This window comes from Suricata suricatta, chromosome 8, assembly GCF_006229205.1.
Source record: "Suricata suricatta isolate VVHF042 chromosome 8, meerkat_22Aug2017_6uvM2_HiC, whole genome shotgun sequence".
NCBI lineage: Eukaryota > Metazoa > Chordata > Mammalia > Carnivora > Herpestidae > Suricata > Suricata suricatta.
Genome location: NC_043707.1, coordinates 92,631,335 through 92,656,317, shown reverse-complemented (window position 1 = coordinate 92,656,317; position 24,983 = coordinate 92,631,335). Strand labels below are relative to the sequence as shown.

The 24,983-nt window shown below is 36.8% G+C and overlaps 1 protein-coding gene across 3 annotated transcripts in view; it reads left to right on the top strand.

The window, feature by feature from the left end:
• PATJ (PATJ crumbs cell polarity complex component) overlaps positions 1-24,983 on the top strand; it is a 340,997-nt gene that overhangs the window by 144,130 nt on the left and 171,884 nt on the right. The window lies entirely within an intron of this gene.

Here is a 24,983-nt window from a genome sequence, read left to right as displayed (position 1 = left end):
TTGTGCATGTAAAGTATATATAGTTAGACCTGATTGCTGTTGTACATGGAATTTTTCTTTAGGGAGGGTGATCAAAATGCCCTAAAATTAGATTGTGATGATGGTTGCACATTTTGTGAATTTAGTAAAACCCAGAGGATTATATATTTAAATGGGTGAATTTTATGGTTTGTGAAATATGTATTTATGTGTTCTTTTAAAAATAACCTTGTTCCTTCCACGATTTAAAGAGTTTGATAGGGAAGTCGAAAGAGTTAATATTCTGACTGTAGGACTTCTTAGTGCATGACCTTCAGCATGCCCTTTTCTATAAAAATCATGGTTCGTACTTCACAGGTTTGGGGTGAAGTTTAAAATAAGATGATAAAGCATTTGGCCTGCTAAATAATAAAATTTAAACAAGTATTATAGCTCTTACTAATAATTATTGTTCAGTTGATTTTATAATGGTATTTTTCTAAATATTGTAATAAGTATATAAATTAAAATATAAACAGATGTGTTTATAATCATTTAGTTGGCTTTATAAAATATTGATTTGCACTTGTGGTTTTAAAGAGCCCTTTCTCATGCATTATTTTCTTCCTTTATTCCACAAATCTTTGCTAAAAGCCAACTGCTTTTTACTAACAGTGTTGAGTCTATTATGAAATAAATAAAACATAGCTCATTTTTTCTTGTTGGGGTCACCAACCTGGAAGGTAAGATACAAAGGCATTGGAACAAAATGTGACAAGTGGGCTGTAGTGTCTTCGTTCTCAGCCTCTCTTGGAGAGTTCCACATGGTGGATATGATTGATATGTGTATGCACATGTGTACCAGAATCTCTTGTTCTGATGTAGTGTATTAGCACAGCTATGGCAGAGTGGAGATACTTGTTGGTTACTCATGATTTAGAGGATGCTGGAAAGCCCGTATGTGTGTAGTTGTTAGGAAATCTGGTTTCGGCATGTGACGAAGACACTGTTCTAATCCTAGTTCTATTTGTGAATTTAGGGGCAAGTTAATTAACTCCTTCAAGGCTCATACTTGCTTATCTGTAAATGGGGGAAGGGAGTCTTATGATGAACTTTCTCATAGTGTTGTTAGAATCTGAGGAGAAAAGCCTTTAAAGAGCTTAGTATAAGGATGTGATATCTAGTAAACACTTTATGTATTACTAACTCAGTTAACACCTAACAAGTAACCTGTGAGGTCTCTATACAAATAAAGAAACTGAGGCTCAGAGAAATTAAGGAATATGTTCCAAAGTTACACAGCTAGTACATAGTGGAAATGGAATTTAAACCCACACTCTCTGACTCCAGGCCTGTACTATCACCTATGCTTCCTATTACTTAAACCTCATTTAGTGGAGCAGAAGTAGGTACAAAGCGATTGAGATTATCTAGTAAATATCACTTTGATGCCACAAGATAGAACAGCAGCACCCTTCCCTAAGTTTCAAGTTTGCATACATGTGTATGGACACATTAGCACAAACACACATTCACAGTATTAGTGGGGTTCGGAAACACCATTTTACACTGAATGCAGAAAAAGACTTCTAATTCCTAAATCATCTAACTGTAACGCTTCACAGATTCTCCAGCAAATATATTTAGGCTGTGAATATGACTTTCCATTCATTTTGCTCCCTAATTTTATTTTCCCAGCATACTTTTCCTTCCCATTGAATTTAAATTGTTAATATTTCTTCAGAAGAGTTTGAACCATATGGGATATTAGATGGTTCACATTTAAAATGTAGGTGAGTCTAAAGCCTCAAGCTTCCTATATCTCTTTCTGAAGTGGATCCCAGGGCTCGCTCTTTGTTCCTTAACTCTTATTAAATGACTACTCAGCTCATCCATCCAAAACTAAAAGTGGATTGATTCACTGTTTTATCAGATTCTTACTGTCCCAAATCTAAGCATTTCTTTTTACAGATGTGAAAGTATGATTTTCTAACTTTCTCATGGTCCAGGACTGTGGACTGGATGGCTGGAATCCAAGCCTTTGGCCCACCAGGAAGTGGTGATTGTACTAGAGAGATCACAGACATGAGACACACAGGATTTTAAAGTGTAGTTAAAATCTAACTTAGGTGAGCTTTGGCAATTACTTCTTTATATAAACTTCATCCTGCCAGGAAATGTTTATTGAGTGGATATCATAGGTGGACAGGCATTGTTCTATGTGTTGGGAACAAGATCTCTCTTCTTATTAGCTTATATTCTAGTAGGAGAGAGAAAGATTATAAACAATAAGATAGTTTAAACATTGATAAACAGTCTGAATAACTAAAATAAAACAAAGTAGTGAGAATAAATGCTTTGGAGGAGTCAACATTAAATAGAATAGGAAAGAAAGGCCAAGATAGACCAAAGTGACAAAAAGGAGCCAGACATACAAAAAACTGGCTTATTTAGTCCTATACACTGGAGTTTTTTTTCAGCCTGTGGTAACCTATATTTTACTTAACAATCAGATATAGACGTGCACACACGCTTACATGCATATATAATTAAAATAAAAGTTTTAAAAAATATTACTTACCTTTATAACATATGAAGAACTTGATTCTTTTTTTTTTAAGTTTATTTAGAGAAAGAGAGAGAGAGAGCGCGAGAGAGAGAGGGAGCATGAGCTGGGGAGGGGCAGATAAAGAAGGAGAGCGAGAATTCAAGCAGCCTCTGCACTATCAGTGCAGAGACCGATGAGGTGTTCAGACTCAGGAGCCATGAAATCATGACCTGAGCCACAATCAAGAGTTTGTTGCTTAATCTACGGAGCCACCCAAGCACTGCTGTATTTTGTCTTTTAAAATGCTGTTTGCAACTCAGTTTATTTCTTGACTGATTAATAAGTTGCATCCTGTAGTATGGAAAACATGAATCTAGAACTCTGGTTTCCGAACTTCAGAGTGCATCAGAAGCACCTAAAGAGCCTGTTAGAAGCACTAGCTGCCTGGCCCACTCCCAGTTTCGGATTCCTCACATCTGGGAGGACTTGATCATTTTCATTCCTAATTACATCCCAGGCGGTGCTGATGCTTCTCATCCAGGGACCATATTCTGAGAACTGTTGATCTAGGTGGTGGCTTACGGTGTGGGAGCTGGTGAGTTTACTTGTGAGTGCTGTGTAGACAGCAGCAGGAAGCGAACCCAGCATAGGCCTCATGAGCCTGCAGAAGAGCATCCTAGCACACTAGCATTTCCAGGAGATGATGGAATTAGGCAGTTTAAGAGAGGAACATATTTCAAGAAAGGCTCTGTCGCTGAATATCAGTGGCCGAAAATGGAATGATGCTGAGAGTTTATGGAGGTTAGAATCATGGCAGAAACCATTGAATTTAGCAACATAAAATTAAGAAAAAAATACTTGATAAGATACTATACAGACTGTTGTGAGAATTAGATGTGACAATTAATATAGATAGATAGTATGGTACATATAAGTATTTATATCATAGATCCCTTATCTTGGTATTCATGACATTCTGGTATCTAATTATAGGAAGTCTTCTAAACATCAAGAATGGTTCATTGAACACAAAGTGCTGTAATATTAATTAAGAATCATGAAACAATTACATTTTAAGAAATAATATTCACATAAATGCTTAGCTATTGAAAAACTACCATTATCAAAGCTACAAGATTTATCCAAGGGAAGTTGCCAATGTAGAGAACTTACAGCTTAACTTTATGGTACTTGTCTTTAATACCAATTTAAAACTCGATTGTCTTGTCAAAGGCTTAAGATCTCTGAGGACATGAAGTGTCACTCAGTTGACTAATAACACATGGTGACTTTCAAATCTTCATTTTTAGCCATAAAGTCTTTCATATCCTGACCTGTTTTCAGTTGACTGTTGGAAAGAGTCGATGTCTTTTTTTTCCCCACTAGCACTTTAAATCTTTTGTGCAAAACAAAATGTGTTTCTTCCTGAAGGCTGACCTTTTCCCTTATATTCTCAATTTTTCATAAAGCCCTTACTCCAGACTGAAATTTTGCTTCTGTTTATGATCTCACTTCCTCAATTAATCTTCATTATCAATCTCTTCCACATTTGTAGCTTCCTCTGCATTTTTATTGCCACAATTTTAGTAACAATAAAGTTGTAGTCACAATTTATTGAGTACCTACTATGCATCATACATTTCCCCCAATTCTTTAAATGCTTTCTCATTTGATTTACAGTAGAGCCTTTGAAAGGAGATCTTGCCTTTTGTGCTGATTTCAGCTTACTCTCACCTTCCTTGGAAAACCATCCCTCATTCTTATTCTAATATATATTCTTGTATGTTTTTTCTATAACACTTAACAAAATGTGATTAGTTATGTGATTAATAGTTTAATATCTGTCTTTTCCTTCAAGTTCCATGAGTCAGGTGATCCTCTGTTTGGGCCTGGCACTTTCTAGAAACTCCGTATTTTGGGCAAACACGCTAGAGGGCGTGTGACTAGCGTAGTGATGGTGGGGGTGTGATGAAAATCCAGGTGTGCTCCTAGTGCTTTAGAGACACCCCTTCTACTGAGCTGTACCATCCATCTAGTTTCAGACCTTCTGTCCAGAATAGCTTGCCTTCTGTTTCCCAAAATGCCACCCCTCACCTTATCTAAAAGGATTGATCCCTACAGAGAGAAGGCACTATCTTGAAAAAGTCCCACTTTTGATCCCAGACATTAAACGCTTTTATATCACTGGTCTAACCTGTTGGTATTCATTATTTCAACTACATGTTTAAACATCAAGGAACAGAAGGTTTTTGACTTTTTGTAACCTATAAGAGCATGATCATAGAAAAGCAATGAGAATCATACAATAGACATGTCTCTTGATGGATATTATGTTCTAGAAACTCGGAATATAATTGACTTCTCTGACAGTTGGCTTTTAAATGGTAGAGCAGAGATGAATGGAACTGCATGCTGAAGCCCTCGTAAAGCCTTTTTTTAATACTTTATTTTCAGAATAGCATACTCTCCTTACGTGCTTTGTTTTTCCCTCTCAGTATTTTTTTTCACAGAAAGGACCTTGTTTAATTGGTACATCTTGTGCTCTGAGTCCTTCCCCACCCTAATAAAATTATGTGTTTAATATAATATTTGGTAAAGAGAATTTATTTTGGTTAAAGTTTAGAGGGGATGCCAGAGGCACCTGGGTGGCTCAGTCAGTTAAGTGTCCAACTTCGGCTCAGGTCATGATCTCACAGTTAGTGGGATTAAGCCCCACATTGGGCTCTGTGCTGACAGTTCAGAGCCTGGAGCCTACTTCGGATTCTTTGTCTCTCTCTCTCTCTCTCTCTGCCCCTCCCTGGCTCACACTTTGTGTCTCTTTCTCTCAGAAATAAACACACATTAGAAATAAATAAATAAAGTTTAGAGGGGGGTGCATTTTTAGAAAATTCCAGCTTTGGGGCACCTGGCTGGCTCAGTTGCTTGACCTTGGGGTCATGAGTTTGAGCCACAGGTTGCATATAGAGATTTCTAAAACAAAAGTTTAAATATATTTAGTGTATTACAGAGTTCTTAGATCATCACTACTATCCCCTGCCCCCGTCAGAATAGTCCTACTCATTAGCAGTCACTCCATGTCACCATATTTACTCAGAAATTCTTTATATTCATGTTAAAATATACACTCATTTATATTCTCATAAAAGATTTTGTAGATAATCAGCCTGTGTTCCCATGGAGTGGGGTGGGGAACCGGCCCCAAACCCCTTTTCCTCTTACCAAAAATGGAAATCTACACCTAAATTTGAAAGAAGATAAGGATGTGTTACTGTCCTCAAATCTAGCAGTGCTTTAAATCTCACCTCCTCTTCCCCGCTCCAAAAAACAAAAAAAAATTTAGAGAACAAATTATTATTCACAGATGGTGTAGTAGTCAATCTCAAAAATTCAAAACCTTAAAAAACTTTTTGGCAACAATAAGTAAGGCTATATATGAATTGCACATATGAAAATATTGGCTAATCGGTATCATCTTCTTAAAAATGTAAAATTTTCTCTTATTTTAATTTATTTTTTCTTTAAGTTTATTTTTAAGAGAGTTTTTAAGTTTAAGTTTATTTTTATATATTTAAGTTTATTTATTTTTGAGAGAGAGGGAGAAAGCACACGAGCATGAGGAGGGGAGGGACAGAGAGAGAGGCGACACGGACTCTGAAGCAGACTCTAGGCTGTGAGCTGTCAGCACAGAGCCCAATGTAGGGCTTGAACTCACAGACCACGAGATCATGACCTGAGCCAAAGTCAGACACTTAACCCACTGAGCCACCCAGGCGCATCTTTGTAAAAATGTTCTGATAGTGATAACAGAAAAACTAGAAAATATCTAGGAATAATACAATTAGAGATGTAAAACTCAAGGTAGTGATCCATGACTTAGTCATGTGATCTTTAGCACTGTGACAGAAACTCTAAACCTATCCCCCCCCATGTATGTGGATACACAAAACCATTGTCACCTGTGCACACACCTTCACACACATACCTACGCCCACACTCACCCATACACACACCCCTCATTTTAAGTAGGCGTCATTTTGCCTAGTTAGTGAAAGTCCTGAAGCCCATTTAAGACTTTATGGACCACAGGTTGACTTTATATGGTTTCTTGTTTTAAAGAAACTCTATAGTTTCTTCTGTGAAAGAAAACTGGAACTTTATTAAAGAAGATTTGAGGAAAAAATAGAGACATGTTCCTTTCCAGATTGGAAGAGGAAGTATATTAAAGATTTCAATTATTTTTAAATTAGTCTGTAAGTTTAAGATCATTTGAATCCAATTCCTAAATATATATATATATATCCCCCCTTTTTTTAATATGAGGATTTGATTGAAAATTGATTTGGAAATGAGACACTAGACAGTTTTGGAAAATGTCCCCTCATATCTGAATATATTCTAAACTAGTAGTTTTCAAACGGAATCTGGAGCTTTTAGAAATGAGTGAGAGTGTTTTTGGTTGTCTAAATGAGCTTTTCTCGACCTTGGCACTCTTGCCATTTTGACCAGATAAGTCTTGTCTGGATGGGGGAAGGAGGCTGTTCTTCACATTGTAAGATGCTTAACAGCATCCCTGGCCTCTACCCACTCGGTGCCAGGAGCTCTCTCTCTCCCACCCCAGTAGTGATGACAGCCAAAGATGTCTCCACACATCGCTTGTTGTCCTCTGATCCACATCGATGAGGGGGATTCATTTACTGGGGTGCCAAGAGCACTGCATTTTATGGAATGCAATGGAGAGTTGTTGTGCTCAGAGTGCTGGGAGCACTCCTGATTAGAAACCTTGCTTAAACTACAGTAATTAGGAGGCCAATGCCAATATCATATGACTTCACTCATATGAGAACTTTAAGATACAAAACAGATGAACTTAAGGGAAGGGAAGCAAAAATAATATAAAAACAGGGAAGGGGACAAAAACATAAGAGACTATTAAATATGGAGAACAAACAGAAGTTACTGAAGGGATTGTGGGAGGGGAGATGGACTAAATGGGTAAGAGGCTTTAAGAAATCTACTCTTGAAGTCATTGTTGCACTATATGCTAACTAACTTGGATGTAAGTTTTTTTTTTTAAATTAAAAATATATAAAACAATAAACATTAAAAAAAAACTACAGTAATTAGGGACCCGTGGGTGTCTTAGTCGATTGAGCATCTAGCTTTGGTTCAGATTGTGATCTCACAGTTTGTGAGTCGGAGCCCGGCATGGAGCTTGGTGCTGTCAGCACAGACCCTACTTTGGATCCTCTGTCTCCTTCTCTCTCTGCCCCTCCTCTGCTCTTACTCTTTCTCAAAAATAAACAAATAAATAAATTTAAATTAAAAAATCCTACCGTAATTAAATCCATTTAGTGTTTGCAAATAAGATGGTCTAGAAATAAACTCAGGTGTCAAGAAAATAAAAAATATTACTTTTTGAAATAGAAATAGGATGGGATGGATTATTCAATAAACGATGGGGTGTATAATAATTTGGGGAGAAAAATATAAAGATCTCCATTTCTCATCAAAGTTGGAATTCTGAATACAGTATACTTCTAAAAACTGAAAGCAGAAAAATACTGTGAAAAGTCTAATTTTTTTTTTTAAGTTTACTTATTTTGACAGAGATGGAGAGCAAGTGGAGGAGGGGCAGAAAGAGAGGGAGACAGAATCCTAAGCAACCTCCACACAGTCAGCACAGAGCCCAATGTGGGGCTCGAATTCACAAACCATGAGAACATGACCTGAGCCAAAACCAAGAGTCGAACGCTTCATCAACTGAGCCACCCAGATGCCCCTGTATAAGATTTTTAAAACCGTAATCCTGGTACAAGGAAAGGCCTTTCTCATGTTATTATGCCAACACTACAAAGGAAAATAATTATAAGTTTGCTTACATAAAAAATTAAAAACAATTATTACAATAAATATCTCTTTAAACAGTATTATTACTGTTATTACTATATTCAAAATGTTCTTGGGTATTCTCCCACAAAATTTATATCCTGATATAGAAATAGTTTATTCATGTATTTAAAAAATAAGAGAATGAAAAGTGGGAGATAATAAAAATATGTATATGTGTATACAAAAATACATTTACACGTCCAAAGAAAAAGACAGGCACCTGCCTAGAAAACCAAGCCAATATCAGACAGTGTAACAAAAAAATAGATTTGGGCAACAAATACAATATGTCTTTTCAGCCTCACTAATAATGAGAGAAATGTAAATTAATAAATCATATTTTTTTGCCTATCAGATTACCTAGAATTTTAAGTTTATAATGCTCATTGTTAGGTTGTAGAAAAATAGGAGTTCTTATATACCGTTGGTGGGAATATGAATTCACGTAGCTCTTTCTGGAGACCCGTTTGGCAGCATGTATAAAAAATTGAAATGTCCATATTATTTGACTGAATCATTCAACTTTCAGTAATAATAGCCTAAAGAATTCATTGCCCGTGTGAATATATGTATATGTACATATACCTTGAAAGATGTGTTCTGCATTTTTCACGAATAGCAATTATAGCAGTATATATTATATATAATGTATAAAATGTCCTTGATTGAGTTACTTATTAGTCTCTAAACATTTCTAGACAAATTTGACTTGAAACAAGTTGTATCCTTTCAATTTAGATTCCTCATTTGTAAGATGGAGATAATAATAGTACTCCTTTGACTGGGTTGTTTTGAGAGACTAGAAGGGATAATGTATATAGTATCCTAATATAGGAAATAACACATAGGAAGTATCCCAGAAATGTGAGCTATTACTGTTTATTATCAGTAGTAATATAGTGTTCTCCAGTATTTGCCAAATATTGCCAATACCGAATGAAATTTCTGGCATATGTATATATTAAAATTTTACCTAAAAATTACTATAGTTTAATTTTTTTAATGTTTATAAGTTAAGTTAGTTTTTTCTTTTAAGTTTACTTACTTACTTTGAGAGAGACAGACAGTGTGAGTGGGGGAGAAGCAGAGATAGAGGGAGAGAGAGAATCCCATGCAAGCTCTGGGCTGTTAACCCAGAGCCCAACGTGGGGCTTGAACTCACAAAACCATGAGATCATGACCTTAGCCAAAACCAAGAATGGGATGCTCAACTGAGCCACTCAGGCTCCCCTATAAGTTAAGTCTTAGTTTAACATTATTATGAGGAATCAATACTTTATTAAGAACTTTATACAACTGAGCTGCTCCTTCCTCACCATTGTATGCTCTTAACTCTTCCACTTTCATCTGAAATCACTGGAGGAGAAAGGCATTTTGGAGTACTTCTTTTTTTGAGTGTTTTTCTCTTCTATATTGTCTTTGGACCAAAGATGGAATTATCCTAGAAGTATTTGTATATGATTTGGTAATTTTTTTCCTTCCAATGTAGGGAAAATAAAGTTTTTTGAGAAAAATTCAGGTCCAAATGGAATTTAAAAACTGAAAATCTAGCTTTTAAACATTACTTTGTTTAATATGAGTAATAGTTTCCCAAAGAGTCCTACAAAACTTATAACATGACTGAATCTGTCTTATTCTGCCTTGTAGTATTTAAATATTTATGAACATTGGTTGTTTCACAAAAGTTATACTGTTCTCTGTAGTGTTAATTCTTTTAATATTAACATTAATTTTTAATATATTTTCCTATTTAACCTTTAAAACTGTTTTAATTAAAAAGTGTCTTTGAGAGAGACAGAGCACGCATACAAGCTGGGGAGGGACGGAGAGAGAATCCCAAGCAGGCTCTGTGCTGTCAGTGCAGAGCCTGACGTGGAGCTCAATCTCACAGTCTGAAATCAGGACCTGAGCTAAAAACCAAGAGTTGGACACTTAATCGACTGAGCCACCCAGGTACCCCCCAAATTTAAATTTTTGATACAAAACGTTAGCAGCTCTCACCCCCTCTTTGATTATCTGTGATATGTTACTCTTATAGTGATGAACATTTGTAGTTCAGTTAACCAAGAGAATTTGAACATATCAGGCATATAAAAGAAATGTCTCGCTCTTAGTTATATCAAGAAGTCTAACTTAGGAATTAACAGTAAATCAAAATGGCAACCTTGTTTGAATTATTGCCATTTATACACAGTTTATTTTCTGTTATTAATCCATGCTGTTTTCCTGGGGGTTCAGAGGGGCTTGAATGCTCTTGGAGTGTCTTTCAGATCTTTGGCCTCTTTGAAGCCAATACCTAATAGTTTAGTCAAATTTCACAGCCAAAGCTGAATTTTGCAGAACCCCTAGTATTTTTTAATTGAAAAAAGTACAAAAACATGTATACCAACTCCTTTGAGGGGAGTTTTGAGAAAAATCTTCCTTCAACTTTACTCAATCCACTTGAATTTTGTATAACAGAATATGTTTGTTTGGAAGAGAAAAACCATTTTGTCTTAAAACTCAATAAGAACCATTTTGTCTTACAACTCAACAAGCAACCTAATTTTTTAAAAATGTACAAAATGAAATGACATTTCAACCAAAGATCTATAAATTGCTAATAAGCACATAAAAATGCTCAATATGACTAATAGAGAAATGCAAATTAAAACCACATTCATAAGAATGATTTTAATTTTTTAAAATATTTTATTTTATTTTTGAGAGAGAGATAAATAGAGCGCAAGCAGCGGAGGGGTAGAGAGAAAGAGGAAGACCCAGAATCTGAAGCAGGCTCCAGGTTCTGAGCTGTCAGCACAGAGCCCAACGCGGGGCTTGAGCTCACCAACCACAAGATCATGACCCGAGCCAAAGTCAGATGCTTAACTAACTGAGCCATGCAGTTGCCCCCTCATAAGATTTTAATAAAAAAGATGGGCTCTACAACTCGAAACCTCATACACTGCTGGTGAGGATGTAAAATGATATAACTATTTGGAAAATCGTGTGGTCATATCTTAAAAAGTTAAATATAAGTTTACCACACAGTCTAGCAATTCTTCTAGGTATATACACAAGAGAAATGAAAACCTATGTCCACAGACATGACTCCTACGTTGCATATTCATTGTAGCATTAGTCATAATAGTTCAAAATTGGATATAGCGAAGTGTCCAACTAGTGGAGAAACATAATGTTGTATAACCATACAGTAGAAAAAAAATTAAAAGAGCAAAATACTTATATAAACCATTATGCCAAGTCAAGGAAACCCAGTGTAAAAGAGTACTGTAGAATTCCATTTATACAGAATGTCCATAAGAAACAAATTCATAGCTATAAAAACCAGGGCATTGATTGCCTATATTTAGGTTTGGGATTGGGCTTGATCGAATCTGTTGAGGGAGTGGAAATGTTCCAAAGCTGGATTGTGGTGATAGTTGCACACATCTGTAAGTTAACTGAAAATCATTGAAATATATGCTTGCAGTGGATGAATTTAATGTGTGTATTATATTAAATAAAACCTGTTAAAATTATGTCAAAGTTAAATACAATTTTAGATGTTTATTTTTAAGGGAGAGGAGGGGCAGAGAGAAAGGGAGACACAGGATCCAAAGTGGGCTCTGCGCTGACAGCAGAGAGCCCAGTGTGGGGCTTGAACTCATGAACCTCGAGATCATGACCTGAGCTGAAGACGGACACTTATATGAGCCATCCAGGTGTCCCCAAAATAATTTTAAATTGAAAAATCACATTTGTAGGTGAAGGAGGTTAAAATTGTAAATGTACAAGCTTCCATGGGGTGCCTGGGCGGCTCAGTCGGTTAAGCTGACTTGATCTCAACTCAGGTCTTGATCTCAAGGTTGTGAGTTCAAGCCCTGAGTTGGGCTCCACACTGGATGTGGAGCCTACTTAATAATATAAAGGGGGTGCCTGGGTGGTTCAGTGGGTTAAGCATCTTACTCTTAATTTTGGCTCAGGCCACAATCTCTCGTGGTTAGTGAGTTTGAGCCCCACATCAGGCTCTACACTGATAGCATGGAACCTGGTTGGGATTCTGTCTTCCTCTCTTTCTCTGCCCCTCCCTTGCTTGCATGCACACACTCTCTCTCTTTGTCTCAAAGAGGAAGAAAAATAAACTTAAAAAATAAAATTTTAAAAAAGTACAAGCTTCTAGCTTACAGTAAGTGAGTCCTAGGGATGTAACTTACAGTGTGGTGACTGTAGTTAGCAATACTATGTTGTGTGTTTCAAAGTTGCTAAGAGTAGATTTAAAAGTTTTTATCACAAGAAAAAATGTAACAATGCATGTGATGTTAACTGGACTTACTGTGATGGCCATTTTGCAATATATAAAAGTCACATCATTATTGTATACCTAAAACTAATATAATGTGATAATTATATCTAAATAAAAATTTTTTAAGGAATCACATTGGTAAAGTGTAGTTAAAACTTATTATAAAAAGATCTGTGTTAAAGGAGGGAGGGCAATCAAATAGGAAATTACTTTGAAGAATGGAATTAAAGTATGTTCATGTCTTGCTTGACAGTGCTGGGATTTGAGAACCCTAAAACTCATCTGGTGTAATTGTACAGTCAAGAATCATAAGATACCCATCCCCCAGGGTGATTCATTTGCCCAAAGCCACAAAATTAGTTATTGAGAGGTCAAGAATAAAATCTAGGTGTCATTTGATGTTCAAGGCCGTATTTAAGCTTTACGTCCGGCGCTTTCCTGTTCATGCTATTCCAGTTTTTAACATGAAATAGACCCATGATTAACAGAAATTTATTGAGGAACTAGTAGTTTTTTAGTTTAAATTTTTGGGTTTTTTTGTATTGTTGTGAACTCTAGTTGATCTCTACATTGCCAATAGATGTCACTACAATCAACAACAATTATTATCTAGGATTTAAGGAATGTTAAGAATGATCACTTCAAATAAGCAAATAGCATTCATTAGTGACTTCTAGCAATATTTACGTGTTCTTTTTATTAGATACATGGATTTATTTGCTCCCTCTTTTGTTTTGTTTCTTGGTTTTGACAATACAAAATAGGGAAGATTAAGAAATAAAGGCCAAGTTTTAATTTTTTACTTTTATGTAAATTCATTTTCTCATTTACTATAGTTAATCATCCTTTTCTGAATGCTTTATCTTTCTAATTAAGTGAAATAAGTAGAATTCTTATTCCAGTGCTATAATTGGAGACTGATGAATGTTGCTTTTTATTTTAGTGAATTTTTTGTTCTGAAAAGTCCCAAAGCGTCAGCCCTTGATAGAATTCAGATGCATTTATTTTAACTATAAATAAAAAATTGTATTGTTTAAGATCTTTTGAGAAGCATTTAAATTATGTTCAGGTGTCCTGGTTTTACTGTTACTCATCCATATGACAGGTGAGACTGTATTCTACAGTTTACAAAGAAGGATTAGAGAACCATGTAGTACTTGTAGATAATCATGAAGTAATAGTAATTGCAGTTAGTTAAATGATTCTGTCCTGCTGTGCTGGGGATGGGAAGGAGGAGGGGGTACATTGAGGTATTTAAAAAAAAAAAGTTTAAGAAACTGCAATCATCTTTCTAATGATTTTTCTGAAGCTTCTGGGTTTTTTTCATAATTTTTTTTTGTCCCCAAAGAAAGCTAACTTGAAGACTTGACTGCTTAAACAGAATCTTTACTGCACATTTAAAACGTTACTGAGACACAAATGAATCTCGCTAGGAATACCACATGTTCAGTGCAGTTCACCGGTTTCTTTGTTATAAAAATGATTCGGTGATGTGAGCAATAAGGAGAGAGTGAGTTGATAAGTGTTTCATTCACTTCAGATGGGCTAAAATCCACGACTGTTTCCTTTTAATCTGCATCTGAAAGATGCAACTAATACGCTGAACTATTTCTCAGCAGGAGAACGGGGTCATTAAAATGATATTAATTGAAGCTGGCCACAAAATAAATGGTTGTGTTTATAGTGCCGCCTGCTCTGGAACCGAGCAGTCATCTTGATGCGAGCAGGGTAACTGAGTGCCACAGTCGGCAGTGAGAAGCATCCGAGGGTCAGATGTGGGAAACCAGGGATTTTGCTTCTCCCGGCACTCTTTTCCAGGCAGCTTCTACCTACTGACAGATGTGACTGGTAGCTTGAGTGGTAGCTGGAAATTAGCTTAATTGATGGCTTCTCATGATAGAAATAGACTGACAACTTGCCCTTAAGGAGAATAAAACCTGAGGGGGAGGAAAAAATAGGCCCAAGGTCGACAGAAGAGAGAGGACAGAGTCTGGTAAGGATTTCAGCTGCTTCCAGCACTGAATGTTTATCAGGAATGCAGATACCCTGAAGGGAACACGGGTACAGCCATGGTCCAAGGGGGTTTCCCAGGTAAGATATCTGTGCCTCTGTGATCTGTGGCTCTTGTGGAATGCAGTCTTAATGCAGAATGTTGTTTTAAAGGTTTGAACGGTAGTGAGCTAAGGCATTTATCTTTAGTGAGAGAGTGAGGGTACATATGCATGTGCAAGGCAATTGTATGTGGAAAGAAACCTCTGAAAATTTCCTCTCCTGTGTATTGTAGCTGGAATTTTCCCTGTGATGTTTTTGAAAAGTAGAGCAGTTTATCAGACTGTCAAGGATATACCAGTGAGTTTCAGTGCCAGAATTCTTAACACTGTGGCCATGTAGTGTCCTCTTTCAGAATTGTAATTGTGAAGTCGATCTCCTGGACGTTTATGATTATTGTTGTTATTTGTGACTTCCCCATAATCAAAAGGGAAGATGATTTACATTAGAACAAGGTTATTCTGATTAATTTTTAAAAACTGACCATTCAGCATTTTGTTATAGATGGAAGCAGACTATGATTAAGGAATCCTAGTAGTAAACAAAAGGCTGCTTTTTCCAAATTGCAAAAAAGCACCTTAAGTCATATTTGCTAATTGTGATCAAAATCCCATTTGCCTAAACCTACAAATTCACATTCATTAGGGGTGGGGGCTCAGCGCTTGGAAGTATTATCAGGGACTTTTCTGTTAACACACAGTTCTTGAAATCATTGCTACATTGGTAATATAATCTCCTACAATAGGGCACTCTCTTTAGTCTATGTTTTTGCTTGATTTCTAGAAAATCAATTTATTAACAGAGCTTCTTTTTATCTAAGTAAGATGTAGAATATTTAGACATAGTAGGGGGATCTTCTTGCCTAAGCATTACTACCTAAGGGAGACAAATGTCAACTCAAAAGAGTTAGACATCACATTATAGCTTTTTCTTTTCAGCAGTGCACACGCAAATTAGGTTATTTCTACTGCACCAGCAGGATATTGCTGCATACCTGATTTAAGCTAGCAGACCTTAGCCTTGGCTATGCTGTCAAAATAATTGAGCAGGAACTTCGTTTTTGCCTAAAATACAATTTCTGAAGATCTCACTGTTGGAGCCCTGTGCTATTTAGTATCCAGTTTTGTGATTTTGACTTGGAGGAAATGGTATAGCCCTTAAATGGATGCATCACGGATTCCCTGTGGTGACAACTGTCCTGATTGTATTTCTTTTTATTTTATAGTTGGAACTGGTTTCATTTGTCTGAGGGTCGTCTTTTTAATACTTCTTCTCGAACTTGTATTGACAAGGCAGCTATAGGAATGATCCTGAACACTGGTGGACCCTGCCTGCTTTTCTTCAGACTCTCTAGAGCAGTTTGCTCATGTTCCTTTTATTTTAGGAAGTTTCATTTTAAAAATCGCTTTCTCCAGATTAAAAATACATGTGTGCTTAGCCTCCTCAGAGTGATCTGTCATCCCTGATAATTTCCTTAATCTCTGTCTCACCAGCGTAAAGTTGCCACTGCCTGGCTTCATGAACCACAGTAGAACCCTCAAGAATCCCCACAGTGGGGTTTCCAGAAACTGCACAGGTCTAGTCAGTAGGAATTTCTGTACCTTTTATGTTTTATTCAAATACTATATGAAAATATTATTTATGTTATTAGCTATAAATGTGCCTCATAAGTAGACATATATTTATGTATTAAATGTAAGTTCCTTCTCCAGTGTTCCTGCTCAGGATTGTTTATAATTTTCATAACGAATATATTCAACATTTATTTAAGGTTTCTATTTACCTTTTGGTGTATATACACATTTAACTCCAGAGCATTTTAATGCTTTGTAATTGTCTTTATATTATGTTCACTACTCTATTCACTTCATTTGAAAAGCATCCTTCTATGTCATGTGTCTTTCTGGCTATTTTACAAATAGTTATGCATAGATTGATAAATAAAAGATGAGGCTTCAGTCTGCAGAGAATTTACCTTTTTTTTTGTACTTGGTTGGAAGCATGTTTGTTTGTTTTAAGATCTTTTTTATTTTTACGTAGTCTCCACACCCAATGTGGGGCTCAAATCCATAACCCCAAGATCAAGAGTCTCCAGTTCTGCCAACTGAGCCAGGCAGACACCCTTGGAAACATGTTATTTTAAATGCGTTCATGTTGCTTTGATATGCGTGGTTTTAAGACAGTCCAGGGTAAGTTATTTCTTGTTTGGATATATGAGTGTAGGTTAAACGTTCCTCATTTAAATTGATCCAATGTTGAACCAAGGGAGTATTATAATTTAAATTAGGAAGGTTGTATATCAAAAATTAAGTATCATTTAAAGATGTGTTTTTGGAGAAAACTACCTTTTTTGGTGAATACAGTGGGGAGGGAAGGTGAGAAAGATCATTTCTATGTTTTGATTACATTTTCTTAGCTACTTAAGTATTTTTTTTGCAAATATTCACTTTATCTCATTTCCTTTATGTGGATGCCTTGACAGGACTCTAAAATACTTACACAGTGTGAAGATTTCTTGTTGTATATTCTGAATGTATCTGTACTAAGTCAGTCATATTATTCCTCATTTTGTAGGTAGTAAAACTTTTCTAGAAAGGTTGGAGTGCTTTATTCATGGGTTGGTGGAAGTGTGGCATAACCTCAGTTACTATAATGATATGACAAATTTTTGGAGCATACTACCTTCCTAAGATGAAGGGGAGAAATACACTAATGGGGCCTCTGCCTTCAAGAGGTTTATAATCTTCCTAAAGAGAGAGAAGATGTATGCAGGTGGACACACAAACTCACTGTGAGGCCCTCTGGAAGAAACTGAGGTTTGAGAAGTTGGTAGGATTGGCAGGAATGTGGGAGTCCACTCAGGCCCAGAAAGGTCACAAGCGGGAAAGCAGAGAGGAAGGACAAAGTAAGACTAGGTGTTAGTGGAATAAGAATTTTAGAACTGAAAGCTCACAAACATATTATTTCCCGATATGGAAATTAGTGGTAGCTAACCCCCGGAAATCCCATTTTAGAATAGCTGAAATAAAATTTGCAGTTTCCTTTCTTTAACTTTTTTGAGTACTTATGTTCCAGGCACTGTGCTAACTGCGTTATGTATATTATTCTCTTCAATCCATATCATTTTATAAGTTTCTTTTTAAAAATTTTTTTGTAATGTTTTTATTTATTTTTGAGAGAGAGAGAGCAGGAGCAAGGGAGGGACAGAGAGAGAGGGAGACACCCAAGCACCCCTCTACATTTCTTTCTTAAAGTCTCATTATTCCCTTGATGAAGTCTAGATGACCCCAAAGCCTGTGCTGTACTTTTACTCAGTTTTAACTTGATATACATTCAAGGATCTTGTAAAATACTTCATTCCATTGGCAAAGACAAATTGATTGACTCAACTCTTTTTCAGTAATTGGGCAAGTAATTCAAATCGCAAAACAAAACAAAGCATGCTGACATTCTGAATTCCAAAAATATGTTCATTGTATTCCTCAGCAAACCCCATTTTAATATTGAAAGTTCCAATTTAAAAGAAAAAAATCACAAACCAAATGAAGCCGAACTGGGGAAAAATACAGTAATGGAGGTGTGCCATTAGTCTTCGGGGTGCACATCACTGGGGCATCACACGCTGCACAGCATGAATCAGGCTTCTGAGCATAAACAGATTTCTCTTCCATTACTGAACAATTTCTGCATTTGGAAAAGAAATAACAAGTCTCTTGACACTAGCCGGAAGGAAATGGGTAAGTATCTAAGGTTAATCAGATACTTAGATGGAATTTTTTAAAAATTCTATTTTGAGTGCTTCAGTGTCTTCAGATTCATCCTAGGCGATATGGAAATGTATTAGCACTTTGGTAAACGTTTTGAATTGCCTTTGGGTTTTGGCTGTGTTGCCTGTACCTGCTTCAGACTTCCAATATCTGTTCCCTTGAGAATTTGAAGAGTCAGTGCAGATGTAAGAGCATGCTGGGAATGAGAAGCTAGCCACTTTCAGCTTCATAAAGCAAAAGACCAAGAGGTACAAAAGTTTTTTAAAAATTTATACATAATGGACAGTTTACTAGCTTCCCATCTAAGTGTTTGCTTGAATACGTCTGATGTTTCTTGGAGAGGTCTTAAGTATACCTGCAGGGATTAAACATGCACATAGTGATGGTCTAATAACAAAATTAAACTGGTTATGGCTGTTCATCTGTGTCACGGGAAATCTGAAAACAGCCCTCTGCTCCCATGCAAAATTAAGTTAAAGGCTTTGGTTCCTCAAATGACAGACATTGGATTTGATTGATTGCCAAGGCACATTTATATAATAATTTGCAAGTTGCTTAGTCCTCTGTTTTGAATGTTCTTCAAGAAGAATCATTTTGGCAGGTAGATAATCCGTGTTTTCACAGATCACAGAACCTACAGAAACTAGCTTCTCATTCTTTAGTCCCTGTGGAATCTATGACTTTCATCATCTGTCTTTGCTCTTATTTCTTTCAGTTAATGCCTAAATAATCACGTCCCATGTGTGAATATGGCTCTTAATGCGCTTACAGTGCTGTGTTGAGGTTAGGTCTTTACGCATCCATTTCCTCTATAGCCAAAGCTAAGGTCATTGTAGATGTCCAATAAATGTTCTTTGAATGTAGAAAAAGCCATTTTTGCATGTAACCTAATGAATATTCATGAGAGAGTGGCCAAGTCTATTCAATTTATAAAGGAAGCATTCTCTTGGAACAGTGGCTCACCAAAGAAGATAAAATTATTCTATCATCTACATGTATTACTTAGAAGGTTCTTTTCATGGGCTACATATTGCGCAGTGATAGTATGTGAGGAAAAACATTTTCTCCCAGTGGAACAGCGGTTTTTCTTAGAAAAAATTTTTTCAGTAATTGTAAAGAAGTTCTTATGAGGAATTCATATGCTTGGTGAGAACAGGCAATAGAATAATGGGGTAGATGAGTTTATTTTCCTGCTCTCAGTCTTTTTTTTTTTTTTTAAATCAAACATTTTTGGTGCTGCTTCAGTGGTTTCTGAACAAATCTGTAATATGGTTTATGCATTGTTAACATGTTCAGGGCGAGCTAACAGGATAGTTTCTTTATCAAGTAGGAAAAAGTAGCAGCCTTTTCACTTTGTTACCAGCAAACTTTTGGTGAGGGGTGAGCTTACTTAAAATTAATAACTTATTCAGCAAACTACCATTTATGGCCAGATTTCACCTGCTGCATGTTTCTGTAAACAGTTTTATTGGAATTTGGCCATACCCATTAATTTATGTATTGTCTCTAGTGCTTTTGAACTTCAAAAAGCAGCAGAATTTGGGACACCTGGGTGGCTCAGTTGGTTGTGTCTGACTTCAGCTCAGGTCATGATCTCACAGTTTGTGGGTTCAAGCCTTTCATCGGGCTCTGTGCTGACAGCTCAGAGCCTGGAGCCTGCTTCAGATTCTGTGTCTCCCTCTCTCTCTGCCCCTCCCCTGCTCATGCTCTGTCTCCCTCAAAAATAAATAGACATGAAAAAAATTGTTTTAATAAAATAAAAAACAGAATTCATTAATTGCAACAGAGACCATAAAGCCCACAAAGCCTAAAATCCGTACTATCTTTTTTCCAGAAAGTTTGCCAGCCCCTGAGTTCTTCCATAGACGTTAAAGCTTTGAATCAGGTGCAGGTTCAAATCCTGCCTTCCAGCTTACTATCTGTGCCGTCTTGGGCAAATCACTTATTACAAAATTGGCTGACCTCTGATTTCCTTTTCTATAAAAAAAAATAATATTTCCTAAATTTTTTCCTGGTGATTAAATAGCCTAAAATATATAAATTGTTAAATATGTCACTTTTAAATGGCAAGTATTCTGAAAAGGATAGCAATATACAAAAGGTATATATATATTGGTATATTATTTTCTTTCATGCAAGATTGGAAGTTGTTAACTTAATTGTGGTAAACTCTTACTGTGAAATAATCTGTTTACTATTTATCGTGTTATATATTTATTTATCTTCCACATATGATTAGTGATACACTCTTTCTAACTCTACTTTGATGGCATAAATTATGTCAGTTGGGTTATTCAAGTTTTTTACATGCCATCAAAAAGTCAGCTTTACAAACCTTAAATTAACTTGTCATTAAAACATGGCAAATGGTGGGATCAAATATTGAATCAAATTAATCAGGCTATTTTTAAAGGATCAAAATACTTTAAGGTAAAAATAATTCTATTTCCTAATGCTTGTTTCCTTTTCAATGTTTATTTTTGAGAGAGAGAGAGAGAGTGGGCAGGCAGGGGGGAGAGGGAGGGGCAGAGAAAGAGGGAGACCGAAGATCCAAAGGAGGCTCTGTGCTGATAATGCAGACAGTCAGTGTGAGGCTCAAACCCACGAACCGTGAGACCATGACCTGAGCCAAAGTCCGACGCTTAGCCGACTGAGCCACCCAGTCTCCTCTCCCTATATGCTTGTTTAATGTTTGTAAGTAACTACAGACCTAAGCCCTCAGTGTTTAAAGTACCGTATGATTTGAAAATCCTATAGCTTTACTTTGAGGATTTTCTTAAGATTTAAGAGGTGTTTTCTGGTTCATTTGACAAATTATACTATCTGTGCATGAAATACCCAACATGGATCTGGCCTCATTTATGCGCGAAATTCTCATTTTCCTCAGGGATTGTAGAGAAGAAATTATAGTCCTGAGGGATGCCCTGGTATTCCTGGTAGAGCAGAGGGAGTGAGGCCTAGAAATCATGGTACTGCGTCCGGTTTGTGGCCAGACACTGACTCTGATGCCTCCCGTCCCTAATCTCTAAAATGAATGGGGCACTACATCGCCCCTAAGATCCCTTCCAGTTCTATGACTTTTAAGGGGGAGGGCATTATCTGTTTGGTAAGAGCAGATAAAACCTTGAAGATCCCTATTTTCAACTACTGTTTAGAGCGTAAATTAGTTTATTATTTTTTTTAATATTTGTTTATTTTTGAGAGAGAGAGACCAAGCACATGTGGGGGAGGAGCAGAGAGAGAGAGAGAGAGAGAGGGAGAAGGAGACACAGAATCTGAAGCAGATTCCAGGCTGTGAGCTGTCAGCACAGAGCCCAGTTGAGGACTCAAACCCAGGAAGGAAAAGATCATGACACAGGCCGAAGTCTGATGCTCAACCGACTGAGCTACCCAGTTGCCCCTATTTTCATTTTTTTAAAGATCTTATTTGTAAGTGATCACTGCACCCAACTTGGGGCTCGAACTCACAACCCTGAGATCAAGGGTCACATGCTCCACCAACTGAGCCAGCCAGGTTCTACAAGAGTCTAAATTTTAATCTGGGGCTTTTTAAACCTGGGATCTTTCTGCTGATAAGGAGTCCAAGGACGACTGTCAGTTCCTTTAACTTTTTATTTAGGTTTGGAATGTATGTTTTTTGGGGTAGGATAGTTCGCTTATTACATTATCTGTGAAATCCACAGAACACCACTGTTCTAATCTATAAAAACCATGAAGGATAGGATGCATAGATGACACTTTAAATCCAGAACAGACTAAATAGAACTATATAATACAGTATGACATTTGAAATTAGTTCAGGACCAATGATTACATAGCAGATAATAAAGAATATGTAACATTTTATCTCCAGGGGTGCCTCGGTGGTTTAGCTAGTTAAGCATCTGGCTCTTGGTTTTGGCTCAGGTCATGATCTCATGGTCTGTGGCTTCGAATTCTTTGTCAGGCTCTGTGTTGACAGTGTTGAGCCTACTTAGGATTCTCTCTCTCCCAATTTCTCTGCCTCTCGCTCTCAAATAAGTAAACTTTTTTTATCTCAAAATAAAAATATCTCCAATAAAAAACATTTTATCTCCAAAATTAATGTAAACACTAGTGCAACTTAAGAAAATTAAATAGGTGAATTTTCAAAGTTTAGAAAGTAAAGTTCCCGTTTCTATAAAAAATTCTGCCATGTTTAGAATGGTTCTGTCACATAAGTCCCAGTATAGTCTTTGGTGCGTAATAATTGCTTAATATTGTATGAAAGAGTAACTGATGTTTTAAGGTTATGTATTCTAGATCAATATTATATATTCTGATGAAAGTCTAATTATCTTTGACTATGTAAATACATATAACTCATCATTTAGTGGCTAAGAGATTGGGTTTGGCTTATAGAATTGTAGTCCCAGGTCATCTCTTGATTAATCTCTCTGAACTCTTTCCTTAATATAAAGTGGAGACGAAATCATCTATCTCATTGAATTGTGTAGCGGTCTAAGTGACATAATGCATACCAGGTGGATAGTGTTCTGTACATGGTAGTTTTCCATCATGACCATCCTTCCCCTCATGCTTTTCTGTTATACAAATCTAAGCTCATCATCAAAAATTTTTTAACCTTTGAATGAAGTAGAATTTTTATGGAGAACATTTCAAATCCCTCTTAACTCTGGAAATTTCCTGCAGTCTTGATGTACTCTAGAAAAGATCATTTTACTGATCATTTGTTTTCAATATTCGAATTCATTTGCAGATGGGAGAAACACTGATTTCTGATGCTTTTAGTTCTAGTAAAATGCGTCATCACTGAAAGGGGCAGGGTTAAAGGTGCACGCATTGATATCTTGTAACAATAAACATTCACCTAGGATGCGACAAAAATGACAAGCATCGTACTTGACAGAGAGACTTTAGGCAGACCTGCTGACTGCAGGGTCAGCAAAGGGAAAGTGTCAACCTGACCGCAAAGGAGGCAGAAATACGATGGAGAGCAGACACAGGAAATAGGAATACAGCAGCCTGTGGTTGGTTGCGCATGCAAGCAGACCTTCACATCAGACTCAAACGCTACCGTCCTCTTGCTAGAAAACTTTCCTGACTGAGCTAGAAGTGTTGTCTTCCTACACTCACTCACCCAGTTCTTCTCTTATTCCCTGTTTACTTTTACAGCCTACTGTGATGTTAGGGTTATTCATATGTGGTTATTCATCATAGCTCCACGAGGATAGTATATCTTGATTTATTTTTAATTCAGCCCAGCTTGTTAATGCCTTGTCCAGAGGACACACTCAAATATTAAATGAATGAGTAAATGAATGAACATGAGGTTATGTAAAATTATGCAGAAGGTATGTGAAAGGTTTGGCATGGACCGTTTTCTGTATTTCTTTCTGCTTACAGTATTCCTTTTAAATGCCATGTCTGGAGTTTTTTAGTTAATTGCACAAAGCAGTTTTGAAGTGTACAAAGCGGGTATAAATTACATCGACCCAAGTGTGGAGGTAGAGTGACTGGATAAGGTTTGTGGTGGGGTGCTGCACGGTTTTGAACGGAGACTTGTTCTTGTAGTTAGTAGAGGACTATTCAAGCTCTTGAGCCACATGAATAATCTGACCATAATCTTAAAGGAGAATTAACTTGATAGATAAAGAGAAGAGAATATAGAGAATTGTATAGACGATGCATCAGTTAGGATTAAGTTCCAAGTGTGAGTGAAGAAAAGCCAAAACAATAGTGCTCTGGAGGACAGAAATTTATTTTCCCCACAGATATGAGTCTGGAAGTGGGCACGCTGCGCGGTGTCTAGGATCCAAGCCCCTTGCTATTGTTGTGTGACTTCCATCATCTCGGGGTCAGGAGGACACTAGCTTTAATTATCAAGGCTGCATCCAGCTGTCAAGAAGGCAAAAAGAGAAGGGAAGACAGCATTTCTCCTTGAGTGATATTTCTGGAAAGTTGTCCATAATTCCTTAGTTTATATTCCATTGTCCAGAATGTAGTTACATAGCTAGCCTCAGAAGAGGTTGAAAATTGTTAGTTTTCTTCTGGACAGACAGATACTCAGGTAAAAATATGTGTCATGTACTTCTCTTACTCAGGCAAAATGGTAGAATAGACTGAATGGTCAGAGACCACATTAGCAGATTTTCCAGTGATGCAGTTTTTTTTTTTTTAAGTAGTTTATTATCAAATTAGTTTCCATACAACACCCAGTGCTCTTCTCCACAAGTTCCTTCCTTCATCACCACCACCTCTTTCCCCCCCTCCCCCTTCAACCCTCAGTTCGTTTTCAGTATTCAGTAGTCCCTCAAATTTTGTGTCCCTCTCTCTCCCCAACTCTCTTTCCCTCTTCCCCTCCCCATGGTCCTCCATTAGGTTTCTCTTGTTCTCCTGTTAGACCTATGAGTGCAAACATATGGTATCTGTCCTTCTCCACCTGACTTATTTCGCTTAGCATGACACCCTCGAGGTCCATCCACTTTCCTACAAATGGCCATATTTC